This window comes from Eurosta solidaginis, chromosome 5 (assembly GCF_040869045.1).
Source record: "Eurosta solidaginis isolate ZX-2024a chromosome 5, ASM4086904v1, whole genome shotgun sequence".
In the NCBI taxonomy this organism is placed as follows: domain Eukaryota; kingdom Metazoa; phylum Arthropoda; class Insecta; order Diptera; family Tephritidae; genus Eurosta; species Eurosta solidaginis.
The window spans coordinates 150,994,343-151,010,726 of NC_090323.1; positions in this window are offsets into that span (position 1 = coordinate 150,994,343).

A 16,384-nucleotide genomic window follows, 5' to 3' on the forward strand; every position below is an offset into this window, starting at 1 on the left:
CACTGAACTCCTCCAAAACGACTGGATTTTGATAAAATTTTGTGTGTATTTGGTCCGAGAAGTGGTGGCTTTTGTCGTATGTTTTGTTTTTGGTATAGCATAAAGCTACGCCACATTTCCCCATCCTTTGTGAGTGAATCTAGCACACTTTGAAACCTTTAATGGAATGGTTTAGCCCGCCCATGAGATTCAGTGCCCGATTTCATCTTGTCCGAATAATTGGGGAGGCAGATCCTTTGAGGTTCTTTGCTATTATGCTTCTTACTATGGATTGTCGTGAGGTCAAACTTATTTTTGACCCTATATACGCTATGCATTTCGGTAATTTCAAGATGAACATCAGGGACTATGGTATTTTCTATTGCAAAGTGTGCATGGATTTGCTATAAAACAGGTGCATCTGTAAACTTATCCTCAGCAAATTTGTTCACCCATGTAACTAGTTTGTTGCTCTTCGATATAACTGAATATCATCGGTTTTTTTATATTTGTTTCCGATCGGTTTGATTATTTTGCATATATGTTTCGTAGGCTGTCCCGATTTATTGGAGAGTAGTGCAAATAGAACAAGTTATTTCACCTTACAGTTCGACGTTTCGCAACGTTAATTTGAAATTATCACAAATGCACATATTGACATTTTACAATTTACATTCATTAATTACCGCCTTTTCATTACAAAACTTGCAATCAGGAATTCTTTTCCTTCAAATTGTCCCAAACCCAAAAATCCCCTCTCTTACAAAATATTCCAATTGACGTAAAGGAATAAAAAAATTATATACTGTAGCTTTGATGCCTTAGAACTATAGGCCTGGTTTCGGTTCCGTCGTTAATTCTGATTTCAGTTCCACCTTCGGTCAGTATTCGGCTCCGATTTCAGTGGCGTTTTCGGTTCTGGATTCGCTTCGATTTAGATTCCGATGAAGATTTTTAATATATTGATCTATATAGCATATGGAAAAGTTGGCAGTGCCAAGCCCTACATTAAGAACATTTTAATTCGCTATATCTTGCAATTAAGTTGAAGCGGGTGTCTAGAATTCGGTATAGAGATGTTACATAGAAAAACTCAGGTCGACGTTGTAAAGGTAATTGAAGAGGAACTGGGAGTGAGAGGGAGAGCTGAAATGGGAATGTGAATGAGAGCGGGGGAAATATGAATAATGATAAGTATATGGAATAAAATGGTATAAGGACAAGAATAAGAAGGAGATGGATTGAAGACAAGGTCTTTTCGAAAACGGCCAACAGCTCGAAAACGGCCCCAGGTAAAGGAATAAGGCACGGATTGCAGATAAGGCCTCTCCAACAATGTGATCAGAAGCAGTTTAGATACACTCGTGAAAAAAGAAAATAAACTATAACGGCAAACTTACGGTCAAGGCCTCTCTAGCAGTAGAAATAACGGCACGTATTCAGGGTTTACACGCGGATTGGAGACACGGCCTCTGCAACCGGAAAACTGCAAAAAAAAAATTATTAAAAAAAAAACATAAAACCAAAAAATACAAAATAAAGCATAATACAACAAAACAAAAAAATATGGCTCATTCCATTTCGAAACACCCGGTCCGCGCAGGACATGATTTTTGATTTCGATAAAAATTTAATATGTGACCCGGCCTCAAAAAAAAAAAAAAAAAAAAAAAAACTTAGAAATGCATTATTTATCTTTAACAGTTGTTTCTTGCAATTTCTTTTTTGAGTCATAAGCCACCTTTTCATAGGCCGGGTCACATATGTTGTTCTTTGGTCAAAATAATGAAACACGTGTTTTTCCCCCTCAAAAAATCTTTTTTTCGGATTTATCGGCAATTGAATTCGATATAATTCGATCGATATTTTATTCACCTATCTGTTTAACCGTCAATAATTTTGTCAAAAATTAACCGATTCTCATGATTTTTTCTTTGAAATGTTTGTTATTACCTTTAATTTTATATAAATTAATTAATTATATTAAATGTGTATAAATTACCAAAAACTCGATTTTTTCGAAATATGAATTTTCGAATATTGGACTTTTTTCGCCATATATTGATGCAATACGTATGCAATACGTATATTGATGCAATACGCATAAAAAGCAATCAATGACAAATGCTTAAAATTAATTAATATTTCACATTTGTTATTGAAAATATTCCCTTATTGTTATTTTTCAGAATTACAGTAATTTTGTAACAGGACATGGCAAAGGCTCTTGTGACGGTATTGGAGGTTTAGGGAAATATTTTGCCATATTATGAAAAATAGCTACAAATAAATTATTTCAATAGTAAATGTGATATTTTAATTAATTTTAAGCATTTGGCATTGATCGCCATTAATGCTGATATGTGTTGAATTAATATATGGAGAAAAAAAAGTTTAATATTAAAAAATTCATATTTGGAAAACAAAGAGCGTTGGCCAATGGATATTTACCCAAGTTGAAATATAAACTGTTCACTCGATATAGAAAAAGTTAAAAAAAAAATAACCTTTTTTGAGAAATTAATTTTTTAAAAGAGTCATTAATTTTTACTAAATACTAAGAAAAAATTCTTTTAAACTATATGCTATTGTTTATAAATTTGTATAAAAGTAAATGTAATAACGAACATTTCAAATAAAAAATCATGAGAATCGGTTAATTTTTGACAAAGTTATTGACAGTTGAAAAAATAGGTGAATAAAATATCGATTGCATTTTACAGAATTCAGTTGCCGATAAATCCGAAGAAAAATTTTTTTGAGGCAAAAAAAAAAACACGTGTTTCATTATTTTGACGAAAGAACAATATATTAAAATTTCATCGAAATCAAAAATCATGTCCTGCGCGGACCGGGTGTCTTGAAATGGAATGAGCCATATATAAAAACTCTATAATGCAAGAAGTCGTAAGTACAACCCGTGTAACAAAAATTAAACAAGCACCGTATGCGCATTGTTCACAACAGACCAAGAGCGTATTGCGCAACCTACCTCCCGACGGCATACCTGACGGTAATACCGGGGGGTATATGGTACTATGATACTCAGACGGTAGAAGGTTTTGAGCGGTTAAAGTCCCACACTGACTTTGAGGCTTTCGATGCTTCCTCTTCGTAGAAGCAAAAAAAGAAAAAGATAATTTTGCGGGCAGTACCACATCAGCCGGGTACGCCAGTGTTTAATAAATACTTAAACATTTTCATGAAGATTTTGAAGAACTTCTTGCGTTTTTTCTAAAAAGTATTCGAAATCGGTGTACAAACGAGAACAAATAAAACTTGTAAGGTAATTTTGCTAAAATTTTTATACTCAGCTGAGAACTTTGTTCACATAACGGTAATCCGTAACGGCATAAGCTAATCGAGATAAATATAGACTTCTATATATCAAAATGATCTGGGTGAAAAAAGAAATTCATTTAGCCATGCCCGTCCGTCCCTCCGCCCGTCCGTCTATAACACGATAACTTGAGTAACTTTTGAGGTATCTTGATGAAATGTGGTATGTAAGTTCCTGGGCGCTCATCTCAGATCGCTATTTAAAATGAACGAAATCGGACTACAAACACGCCCACTTTTTCGATATCGAAAATTTCGAAAAACCGAAAAAGTGCGATAATTCATTACCAAAGACGGATAAAGCGATGAAACTTTATGCGTTGACCTTATGACGCAAAATAGTAAATTAGAAACATTTTGGACAATGGGCGTGGCACCGCCCACTTTTAAAAGAAGGTAATTTAAAAGTTTTGCAATCTGTAATTTGGCAGTTGTTGAAGATATCATGATGAAATTTGGTAGGCACGTTACTCCTATTACTATATGTGTGCTAAATAAAAATTAGCGAAATCGGATGACGAACACGCCCACTTTAAAAAAAAATTTTGTAAGTCAAATTTTAACAAAAAACTTAATATCCTTACAGTATAAGAGTAAATTATGTCAACATTCGACTCCAGTAATGATATGGTGCAACAAAATACAAAGATAAAAGGAAATTTCAAAATGGGCGTAACTCCGCCCTTTTTCATTTAATTCGTCTAGAATACTTTTAATGCCATAATTCGAACAAAAATTTACCAATCCTTGTGAAATTTGGTAGGGACGTAGATTCTATGACGATAACTGTTTTCTGTGTAAATGGACGAAATCGGTTGAAGCCGCGCCCAGTTTTTATACACAGTCGACCGTCTGTCCTTCCGCTCGGCCGTTAACACGATAACGCAAACACGATATATCTTAACTAAACTTAGTTCACATACTTATCTGAAGCCACTTTATCTTAGTATAAAATATGGCCGAAATCCGACTATGACCACGCCCACTTTTCCGATATCGAAAATTACGAAAAATGAAAAAAATGCCATATTTCTGTACCAAATATGAAAAAAGAGATTAAACATGGTAATTGGATTGGTTTATTGACGCAAAATATAACCTTAGAAAAATCTTTGTAAAATGGGTGTGACACCTACCATATTAAGTAGAACAAAATGAAAAAGTTCTGCAGGGCGAAATCAAAAGCCCTTGAAATCTTGGCAGGAATACTGTTCGTGGTATGACATATATAACTAAATTAGCGGTACCCGACAGAAGATGTTCCTGGTCCACATTTTGGTCGATATGTCGAAAACGCCTTCACATATACAACTAAGGGCTACACCCTTTTAAAACCCTCATTAATACTTTTAATTTGATACCCATATCGTACAAACACATTCTAGAGTTACCCCTGGTCCACCCTTATTGCGATATATCGAAAAGGCGTCCACCTATAGAACTAAGGCACACTACGTTTTTAATAATCATTAACACCTTTCATTTGATACACATGTCATACAAACACATTCTAGGGTTACCCTAGGTTCAATTTGCTAAATGGCGATTTTCCCTTATTTTGTCTCCAAAGATCTCAGCTGAGTATGTAATGTTCGGTTACACTCGAACTTAGCCTTCCTTACTTGTTTTACTCGCACTGGGTATAGGATAGGGTAGGTTAGGTGGTAGCTGCCCTGATAAGGATAGCTCACTTGGACAACACGAAAGTCCGTTGTGATACCACATATCCAAAAAATAACGGTGACTTAGATCTAGCTACTTAGAGAATCGTTGGGTAGCAACGATAAAGCTCCGAATGATACCGATCTCAACTTTGGATATATCCTCGGGAGATTCAAGTGAGTCGCGACCGAAGTACTTTCGCCTAGTTCTGGCAAAAGCTGGACAATCAAGCATAAACTGATTTGGTTATTCCACCTCATCATCCTCCATACAGCTGCAGCAGGATGGAGTTTCCAGTATATTGAGACGTACCGCATGGATACCCATGGGACAGTGCCCTGTCAAAACCCCAATGACCATTGATAGGTGAGCCTTAGTGAACCCAATTATTTCAGCAGACCTCCTGCCTTCCACTTTTGGCCAGAAAGATCTTGATACCCTGCAAGACGTGGTATCCGCCCAACGTTTGCTGAGTTGATTCGAGGCCCAGCTATGGAGGAGCAATCCACAGGTGGCCAGCGGGATCCCGAAATCCCTACAGCCATCTTCATCCGGTTCAGTTGTACCGATGCGGGCTAAGAGATCCGCTTGACAGTTACCCGGGATATCACTATGGCCCGGGACCCAGATAATCTTAATTGTAAAATAATTCGATGCAATCGCAAGCGAGGTCAGGCACTCCCAGACCACCCTCGATCGCACTGTAGTTGAGCTCAAGGTCTTGATAGCCGCTTGGCTATCAGAGTAGATGTTAAATTCCCTAACCGTGGTAACACTGGCTAGCATTCCATCCACCGCATCCTTAATCGCAGCAATTTCCGCTTGGAATACACTGCAGTGATCAGCCAACTTAAACTTACGGCTTAAATTTAGCTTTTGACAAAAGACCCCCCCCCCCCCCCCACCAACCTTTCCATCCAGCTTTGACCCATCCGTGAACAAGTTAACCGGTCCCATGCCCCAGATAATTCCTCTTCCCCAATCCTCTCTCTCTGGAAGAACTGGGGTGAAGGTTGTATAGGGAGCAGTTATCGGCATACAGTAGTCCGTTCTGTCCGGGATGAAGTCGAAACTGGTAAGAAGGCTAGAGTGTCCGCTGTCAGAAAGTCTATATCCCATATCACGAAGCCTGACCAACGACCTTGCCGCGGCCGCCTTTCCCGCAATATCTACTGGGTATATGTTTAGCATGACGTTCAGTGCCAAGGTAGGTGTTGTTCTGAGAGCGCCACTGATACCGATCAGCGCCGTCCGTTGCACTGACACTAACATTTTGGAGGTGCTCGCCGTGTCCAGTGCTTTCCACCAGACCAGCACCCCATATAGCAGAATCGGTTTGACCACCATCTCATAAAGCCAGTGTACTATTCTTGGCGAGAGTCCCCATCTCTTCCCGATAGCTCCTCTGCAGCAGTACAAGGCAATGGTGGCCTTCCTGCCCCGATCTTCCACATTGGGTCTCCAGGACAGTTTCTTGTCCAAAACAATCCCCAAATATTTAGCCCTATCAGAAAGTACCAACGGTACCCCTCCAATCGAGGGAGTTCTGAAATCGGGCATCTTACATCTCCTTGTGAAAAGGACCAATTCCGTTTTTCCCGGGTTGACCGCCAATCCATTTTATTCAGCCCACCTAGCCACAGTATCCAGGTAGCCCTGCGGAACATCGCGCAGGGTGCCCAGAAATTTGCCTCTGACTAGGATAGCGAGGTGATCTGCATAGGCAACCACCCGACAACCATTGGCTTCCAGCTCCACAAGAAGCTCGTTGACTACCACAACCCAAAGGAGAGGAGATAGGACACCCCCTGTGGCGTGCCCCTGCACACCTTCCTCTTAATTATGGCCCCTCCCCACTCCGCTGCAACAATTCTTCCGCCTAGAAGTTTGCTAATAAATTCAACCAGAGCCGCCTCGACTCCTAAACCCACCAGAGCTCTTTCGATTGCCCCCGGTAAGACATTGTTAAAAGCTCCCTCGATGTCTAGAAAGGCACCCAGAGCATACTCTTTGTGTTCTAGGGACCCCTCTATTTGCTTTACAATCGAATGGAGAGCCGTTTCCGTCGATCTGCCCTTGCAGTACGCATGCTGTGAAGCCGACAGTAACCCCCGAGGTATCCTTTCTCGTAGGAACAGGTCAATCAACCGCTCAAACGTCTTAAGAAGAAAAGACGAGAGACTGATTGGCCTGAAATCCTTAGGTGATACATGAGAGCTTCTGCCGGCCTTTGGAATGAAAATAACCCTAACCGTGTGCCAAGTTTCGGGATATAGTTAAGCCTGAGGCAGTTAGTATATATGATGGCCAACCAGCGGCAGGAAATCCCCAAAAACCTTTGAAGCTGCGCAGGAATGATTCCATCCGGGCCCGGAGACTTATAGGGCTTGAACGACCCTATAGCCCAGGTTATTTGACTTTCTCGTATTGGAATGGCAGGCACTTCTGCATGGCCAACGACCGCCGACCATGCAGGCGAAGATCCCTGCGCAACTGGGACATCGGGAAAATGATTGTCCAGTAAAAGCCTTAGGGACTCCTCGCTACTCATCGACCAGTCCCCACCATCTCTCAGATACCCCAGAGGAGCGGGGTTCCTAGAGAGTATTTTCCTAAATCTCGCGGATTCATTGCAGCCTTCTACGTTTTCGCAGAAGCTTCGCCATGCATCTCGCTTGGCTATCCTTATTTCATATTTATAAATCTCCAGACTCACCTTATAGAGCTCCCAGTCCGAGGGTAATTTACTCCTCCTGGCTCTGTTGAAGAGCCGCCGACTGGACGCACTTAGGTCGTCAAGAGAATCCGACCACCAGGGCGGCTTGCCCTTCCCCCTGCAAGTTTTTAATGGGCAGGACAGCTGAAAGGCGCTATTGCTTGCCGAGGTGAAGTTTTCCACCAGAACGTCTATCTCAGATTCGGACAGGCCCGAACTAATGATAGGCACCGCAGGCAGTAGCTCTCCCAGCTTCCTACAATACAAAACCCAGTTAGTACTTTTAGGGTTCCTAAAAGATATTTCACCGGGACGTTCTTCGTTAACTGAGAACTGAATATATCGGTGATCAGAGAAGGAGTGCGCGTTGAGAACCCTCCATCCAGATATCCGACCTTCCAGTTCTCTACTAACCAGGGTGAGGTCCAGGACCTCCTCCCTTACCGCAGTAATAAAAGTCGGGTCATTCCCCCTATTACATATACAAAGTCCCTCATCTACAATAAAAGTAAATAAAGACTCACCTCTAGTGTTGGTATCCGAGCTTCCCCAAATGCTATGATTGGCATTAGCATCGGCACCGATGATCACGCCAACACCTCTCCGCCTTGCTTCAGCGGTGATTTCACCCAGTATCGCAGGTGGTGGTCCCTCTACGTCCCCGTGGGGCATGTACGCTGAGACCACCCACATTTCATTACTTCCTCGCTCGAGGCAGACCGTGGTTACGTCAGCATTGCTGAAATTAGAGAGAATAAAACCTTTAATCTCTTTTTTAACAAGCACACAGGATCTAGGCCTACTTGCCTCCCCATGCACCAAGGTGTTGAATTTTCCAGTCCTTAATCCAGAAATCTTACTGCCGTTACTACTCAGCCACGGCTCCTGGACAAGGACTATATCCACTCCGCCTTTTTCAAGGCAGAGCAACAAATTTGCGGAAGCCGCCTTAGAGTGCTGAAGATTGATTTGACGGATTTCCATCTAAAGCGCTCTTCTTCCGCACCCCATCCTTGGCGGATTCGTATTAGTCTTGTCCATTCTAAAAAAGTCCCCCCTCAAGGTCGCTATCCGGAGCCGATTGTGTAGTCGCCCTTTAACGGTCTCGTGGTTATCTATGCTACGCAGGGATGCCACGCGAGGGTTGACGCATTACCTTATGAGTAATGCGTTCAGAGCCAGACCGGACGCGAAGCGGGAAAATCTTCAACCGCACCTACACCACCAACTTAACGGCGACGGAGCCGGAACGTACCTTGAGGCCCGCCACGGTTTTAACGGGACGTGGGCAGGTGCAGCATTAGCCTACCAGCCATTTCGGTAGGGTTTCACCCCGACCTACTAAAGTGGCAGAATACCGCACCTACCAGCCCAAAGTCATCAAGTCCAAATTTAATGTCAAATCAAAGCCCTAAAACAGTCCAGTTCGTCACCTTTGTGTACCGATCTTGACTCTTAAAGAGTACTCCCTCCCCTGAGCTGGGCACAATGACTCAGGGGGTGCGGGTTTTATCGAGTTGTCCTCTCTAGATCCGCCATTATCAGTAGAAGCAGGGGCACCTCGTGCAGGGCGTGAAAACTAATCACGCGTGACATTCGTCACTATGGCCGGTCTAAGACTGAAATCAGTCCCTGATCCAGAGCCTGAAACCACTTATAATATCCAAGCCAAGTATCTTAGCCCCGTCGCACTGGGTATGCGCTTGAGTAAATTTCTAATACCAAACATGCAATTATTTTGTTTTGTTTATACAATAATAATAACACTTAAAGCCTCCTGTAAACGGACCTAATTACAACATCTCCAAGGCTAAATTCGAATAACCTAAAACAAAGCTCGGACAATAATTTATTTCTATTGCAATTTTAATGTAAGAATTCCAAAGAAGTCTTTTCAAATTGGTTAGCTGTAAATAACAAAAATGGTTTTAGAAAATTTCTCACAGGTAAATTTGCATTGAAAAAAAAGGATGAAAAAAATATTGATACAAGTTAAAAGAAATTCATTGTAAAAGTGTATGTATGTGTATGTGTGTGTGTTAATGCGTACCAAAGTGTGCACGTGTATTAATCCATACCAACATCAATTTCAAAAGAATACTTACAGTTTCACTGCCACTTTCAAAACAAACTTCTCTGCTACAAACGTGCTGAAACATTTTACAAGTACATACATACTTAACATTCGCCAAATCAAGAGCTAAATATATCGGTCGACTGGATATTCTCAAGTAGAAACAGCTTGAAAAATAAATTGGGAGGCACTCTCGGAACACAGCGTACACTAACACATACACACATACACAAATGTATGTATATAAGTAAACAAAAGTAAATCATGCAAAATAGCAACAACAGCACAGCATTTAAGTAATCATTTTGCAACGGTTTCTTGCCTTCCTTTACTTAATACCTTTTTGCGCTGTGGCCCCATTGTGAATCGTTTGTGGGCACTACTGCTTTTTATTGTTTGTTACTTAAAATGCAAATTTGCTGTTTTTTCTTGTTTTGTTTATATTTATATTTTTTGTTGTTGCTATGAATTTGATGGCATCATTTGTTGTTGAGTTCCTGTTAAGTTTAGTGCACTTAATACCATTTTGCCTTGCCCGCCGGTCATACCGTTTCACTTTAGCTTACCTTGCCTTTGCCAGCTTCGTCTGTTGTTGTTATGCTGATACATAAAATACCTACATACCTCCTCGCCTTTGGTCACTCGTAACAACTGTGTACGTTAGAATAAATGAAGCATTTTGAAATAACACCATAAAGAAGGATAAAACGGCAACAGCAGAAGCAGGAAGTTGTGGAGCGAAGAGGATATTTAAGCAATTGAAAGCAGGCGCGCATTCGATTCGACCAACCACAATGGCAGACCAACACCAAATAGCCACCGACACCAAAAACAACACTCCAGATTTTGACGCCGTTACCGTCAGTTGATCTCTCATACCCACCACTAACGTCAACGTTTCCGTCCGTTTTGACTATATAACTAAAGGCGTGTAGCATTAAGCTGAGAATAAAGTTTGTAAATGTGCGATGACTGTAGCAAAATGCACTCCCCATTGTGAAGCGTCAAATAACCGTATGGAATTGCTGTCAATTATAAAAGTGGGTGCCTATGATGATGCTGATGTTGATGACGATGACGAGATGATGGTGGGTCTCATGTCTCAGCTGTCACTTTGATGGCATGAAAAAGGCAAAGTTTAGAACGATTACAATTTTTATGAAGTTTTATATTTTATTTTGTTTTGTTTTCATTTTTCATATTTGGTTAAATAAAATGATTTATTGCAACCGAATTCGCAACTCGGCCGTGTCGCAACTCGGCACGGGAGTGGAGGCACCACAATTGTGTTAGAAATCGATTGCAATTAAAGGAAAAGAAAGAAAGGCGAGATATTTCTCGTTATAACAGTGCTTTTATTTAAGTGAGAATTATAATTAAAACCTTCAATTTACCTTTTATATTAAAATGTGTCGGGGCTCCTCGGACGGTGTTAGCTGTGGTTCGCTCAACGATCACTGGAAAAGTAGACGGTTGCCTTGTCGAGGACAACCATTTAACCGCGGGAAAACTCCGGTTTTAAGGGGAAGCTTCCCCACACAGTTGTACCGACATGCATGTATATGTGTACATAGGTAGGGTTATGTTGTCCGTACACATATACATGCATGTGGGCGAACTAGTGGTTGATAAAGTGGTGCTAATATGGTGACCAGCTGGTACCAGCTCTTCGGCGGGTCTGGCTCGGACGACAAGTCCTCCATTGAAAGGTGCAGTGTGGTATGGTGATTGCTACCACATCTTCGGCACCTTCCCTTGCTCGTGCCTTTATAATCTCGCGCAGTCGTTGCAGCGGGGCTTTCGCGCGGTAGGGCATGACCGATGTTTCGCGTCGCATAAATGGCACGGCTTTTGGTAACGAGCGGCCTCTCGCTCGGTCCTCCTTCTTAGCGAAGCGTAACGAGTCGTTCTATTTAGTGAATATGGAAGAAAAATAAAGGAACCTCGTTGAGTTGTTATGACTGTGTCACGCTTACGGTGGCGGAAATTTAAAATAGAATGGGCCGGATGCCTCTAGTTTCTGTGGCAGATATCGGATCTGCGTTAGGTTATTGGTTGGCCTCGTTTCGGGTGAACGAGAGCTGGGTTTGTGGATATTTTGAAAATTTAAAAATGGGTTCCCGAGAGGGAGCGTGGAGTTGATTTCCCCCTCTTTTTTGAAAGGAGGGATGTGGACGAACGGAGGGATTGTTAGTAGGAGCTCTTGGTCCTCTCACAATCTATCTCCGTAGGAAGAAGGATCAGTTTGAACAAAGGTCGTCGGACTTGACCCTTCTCGGTTATGAGGTAGACTACACGGACTCGGTTATCTTCGCCGGGGTGTACGTTTACAACTCTACCTAACATCCATTCGTTGGGAGATAAGTTGTCCTCTTTGAGGACAGCGAGGTCTCCCACTTTTATATTTTCTTTGGGATGCTTCCACTTCACACACTTTTGAAGTTCGGATAGATATTCGGTTTTCCATCGCCGGCAGGTTTGATGGAGGGCCTTGAGCTTCTGCCATCTGTTTATCATGGACGCAGGGCTTTCGTTCATATCCGGTTCTGGCGGCGCCAGAAGATGGCTGCCCGTTAGGAAATATACTGGGGTTAGTGTTTCCAGATCCGTTGGGTCATTTGACCCTGGACTAAGAGGCCGCGAGTTGAGACATGCCTCAATCTGCACAAAAATGTTTGGAACTCCTCCATAATATACTTACTGGGAGACGCGACCTTTTTGAAGTGGCTTTTGAAGCTCTTAGCTCCCGCTTCCCACAGGCCGCCCATATGTGGAGCGTCGGCGGGAATAAAATGCCAAGTTAATGCTTGATGGCTGTACTTGGAGACTGTTTTGTCTCGGCTTTCTGCCAAGTAGGCTTTAAATTCTGATCGTAAAGATCTTGACGCTCCGACAAAGTTTGTACCATTGTCGGAGTAGATGTTTTTCGGACATCCTCTTCTCTCGATAAAACGCGAAGAGGCTGCGAGAAAGCATGGAGTACTAGGGTCACTAGTGGCTTCTAAGTGGATGGCCTTGGTGGAGAAATAGACAAAAAGGCATACGTAGCCTTTGGACAGTCGACATCCCCTACCGCGGTAGCCTTTGATGTCAAAAGGCCCCGCAAAGTCTACATCAGTATTGGTGAACGCGCGGGTGAAGATAGTACGTTCGCAGGGAATGGTACCCATAAGTTGGGACTGCGCCTGCTTTCGGTGAATAATGCAGGTTTTGCAATTGTGAATGATGGCTCTGATCATAGTCTTGACATTCGGCATCCAATATTGGGTTCGGATAAGACGGGGCATTAGCTGGTTCTCGCCATGAAGGGAATCATGATGAACCATCAATACTGTAAGGCGAGATAGCCTACAGTTGTAAGGCAAGATAATCGGATGACGTTCGTTATGTGACAAATCCTTGGAAGCGCCTAGACGCCCCCCCCCCCTCCTGCTCTAATAATGTCATCGTTGTCGATGAATGGGTTTAATGGCAGTATTTAACTCTTGCGACCAATAGGTTCCCTATTTTTTAATTGCAAGTATTTTGTATCGTAGGATATTTTCTGACATACTTTTATTAGTGCTTGAGTCGTTGCCTTAATCTCATCGGCTGAGATTATGCACGACTTTTCGTGGAATACTGTTTTAATTTTAGGATGTATTCTTGTTAAAAATCTCCTAACGTAAGATAGGACTCTTAGAGCTCGTGGCAAATTTGAAAAGCGATCGAGAATATCTTCTTGTTGGACCTTTGTGACGGCATAGGACTGTGCTTTCACCCTTTTCTCCTCATAGTATGTATGGTAGTCCATTTCCTGTACTGGCCATTGGGTGTTGACCTCTTGCAACCAAGACGGTCCCTGCCACCACAACGAATTGTTGACTAATTCACCTGCTGGTAGACCTCTGCTTCCTAAATCTGCTGGTTTCGATTCTGAGTCCATGTGTAACCAGTCCTTGCTTCCGACCATGTCGATGGTCTTCGTGATGCGGCGTGCGACGAAGGTTGACCAGGAACAAGGTGGTTTCCGCAGCCATGCAAGTACAATGCTGGAATCAATCCATAGGTCGCTGGTTCATATCCGGCTCGAAGGACCATGAAAAATTGTGGTGTGTCGCAACTCGGCACGGGAGTGGAGGCACCACAATTGTGTTAGGAATCGATTGCAATTAAAGGAAAAGAAAGAAAGGCGAGATATTTCTCGTTAAAACAGTGCTTTTATTTAAGTGAGAATTATAATTAAAGCATCAATTTTCCTTTTATATTAAAATGTGGCGGGGCTCCGCGGACGGTGTTAGCTGTGGTTCGCTCAGCGATCGCTGGAAAAGTAGACGGTTGCCTTGCCGAGGACAACCGTTGAACCGCGGGAAAAGTTGCCGGTTTTAAGGGAAGCTTCCCCACACAGTTGTACCGGCATGCATGTATATGTGTACGGACAACATAACCCTACCTATGTACACATATCCATGCATGTGGGCGAACTGGTGGTCGATAAAGTGGTGATATTAGGGTGGCGCGAGTTAATATGAAATTAAGCTTCGGGCCTAAACACTAGGGATGGGGCGAATTTGTGCTTTCAGTGAAAGTGAATGCATTTTTTTATTTAGTTATAATAATGCGACTAACGCCCTGAAACAGCGCTTCCCGCGACTACTTTTAGTGATGGACGGCAGGTTAAACGAGAGTCACTGTTTCTAAAAATGAATACTTTAGGCTAATTGTAAAATTGAGAAGTAAAGTACTCGCTTGTTGAAGACAAATCAAGCTCTACAACTAATTTTTCGTACCCGTGCTTATATATGGTGCAAGAGCATAAATCTGGCTATTACAGTGAGTTAAGTAGTTTAGAATATTTGCGCGGTGAATTTACCTATGGTAAGAAGCAACTAATATATCAAATCCTTCCCTAGCTCCCTGCTAGTTTCCACAGAGCACCCAATTAATATCCGGCGAAGAACCGCCATTAACGATAATACTACCACGCTAATTCTCACAGCCATTTCATATCAGCTGAGGCCACTATAGGAGTTTTGATAGGTTAGGCTGCATTGACTGGTCCGCAGCGTCCCCACATTGACCCAATACGTCCATTTGTTAGCAGAAGTTTGTTAGAACAAACTGACCAAAAGTCTTCCCAAGAACTAAGACCTGTGTTTTAAAATAACTTCTACTATTTGTTAATGTTAGACGTTTTTTAGAACCACCCATAATTTTGCCTCTAGAAGGGAAAATTGTGCTACACCTAGTTTATGTAGCCTTAATCTGGATTGCACTTCCTACATATGCTGTTATTGGTTAGACCTAGTTGATTTGTTCCCAAAAAGACAGTACCTTGTAGAAACCTCCGCTATGAGCCTACAGCCATCTATTTTTAATAACAAGACTTACTTTTTTACTTTAATATTATGTGACTTGAACTAGATCTTCGACACTTTGCAGTCTCGCGCATGTTTCCGAGCCTTTTCTGCTTTGGTTATAACTTGCCATCTCTACGGAACATCCACCATAATATGGATCTTTATTTGCCAGATTAGTCGCCATTTCGGTATCGCGTACCCATGCTATCGGAGACCCAATATAGATGAGGCCGCCGTGGTGTGATTGTAGCGTGCTCCGCCTACTATACAAAAGATCCTGGGTTCACACCCGGGCAAAGCAATATCAAAAAAGAAATTTAAATTTTGAATCAAGTTTTTCAATTAGAAGACAATTTTTCTATGCAGGGTCGCCCCTCGGCACTATTTGGAAAATACTCCGAGTGTATTTCTGCTATGAAAAGCTCTCAGTGAAAACTCATCTGCCTTGCAGATGCCGGCGTAAAACAAGTAGGTCCCGGCCCGCCAATTTGTAGGAAAAATTAAAAGAAACACGACTCAAGTTGAAAGAGAAGCTCGGCCTTAAATTTCTTCGGAGGTTATCGCGCCTTACATTTTTTTAAATTTTAATATAGATGCAAGTGTCTCTTAGTACGAATGCCTTTTAGATCGTCTAACATATGCTGTGCTTTGCAGGATTATTGCCTTAATGGCCGCCTGGCTATCAATTAAAAAGTTGACACAGCCATAGTTGACTCAGTTTTCCACCAGGACCTTAGCTCAAAATGTATTCTAGTCGGCACCCGCCTATGCAAGCAGATGAAGAAGAAGGTTCCACTATCTAAGAACCTGGATCTCGAACTTTGTTGGATGATCAAAAACATTCGTTTCCAAGTCTTCATCATCAAGCGGCAGCAAGAAGCTTTAAAGTTCTATTTATGCTTTGGTATTGAAAATAACATTATCCTAGGTGAATAGTAGGCAGTATAAAATCATATACATACCTATATTGTGGCATGAGAGCAGCGTAATTTGAGACTAAGGCATTATCACTTTCAAGCTTGTAGACGGCAACGCACCTTTCGTCTTTAGCCTGATCATGCTGTCATATACACCATAGCAGTAAACGCATACGAACACGGGACTTAACATCCTCTGTGCAATAGAACTTTTTAACACGCTTAAGTATATAAGCTTCTGTTGCGGTATGTTTGTATAACCCTATCAAATAATGCACAAAAATGATACGTTTACATACCCGTAACCGTCTTTTCAAGTACTTTGGATATGTTTGCGTGTAATTCGTTGGTTTTTATC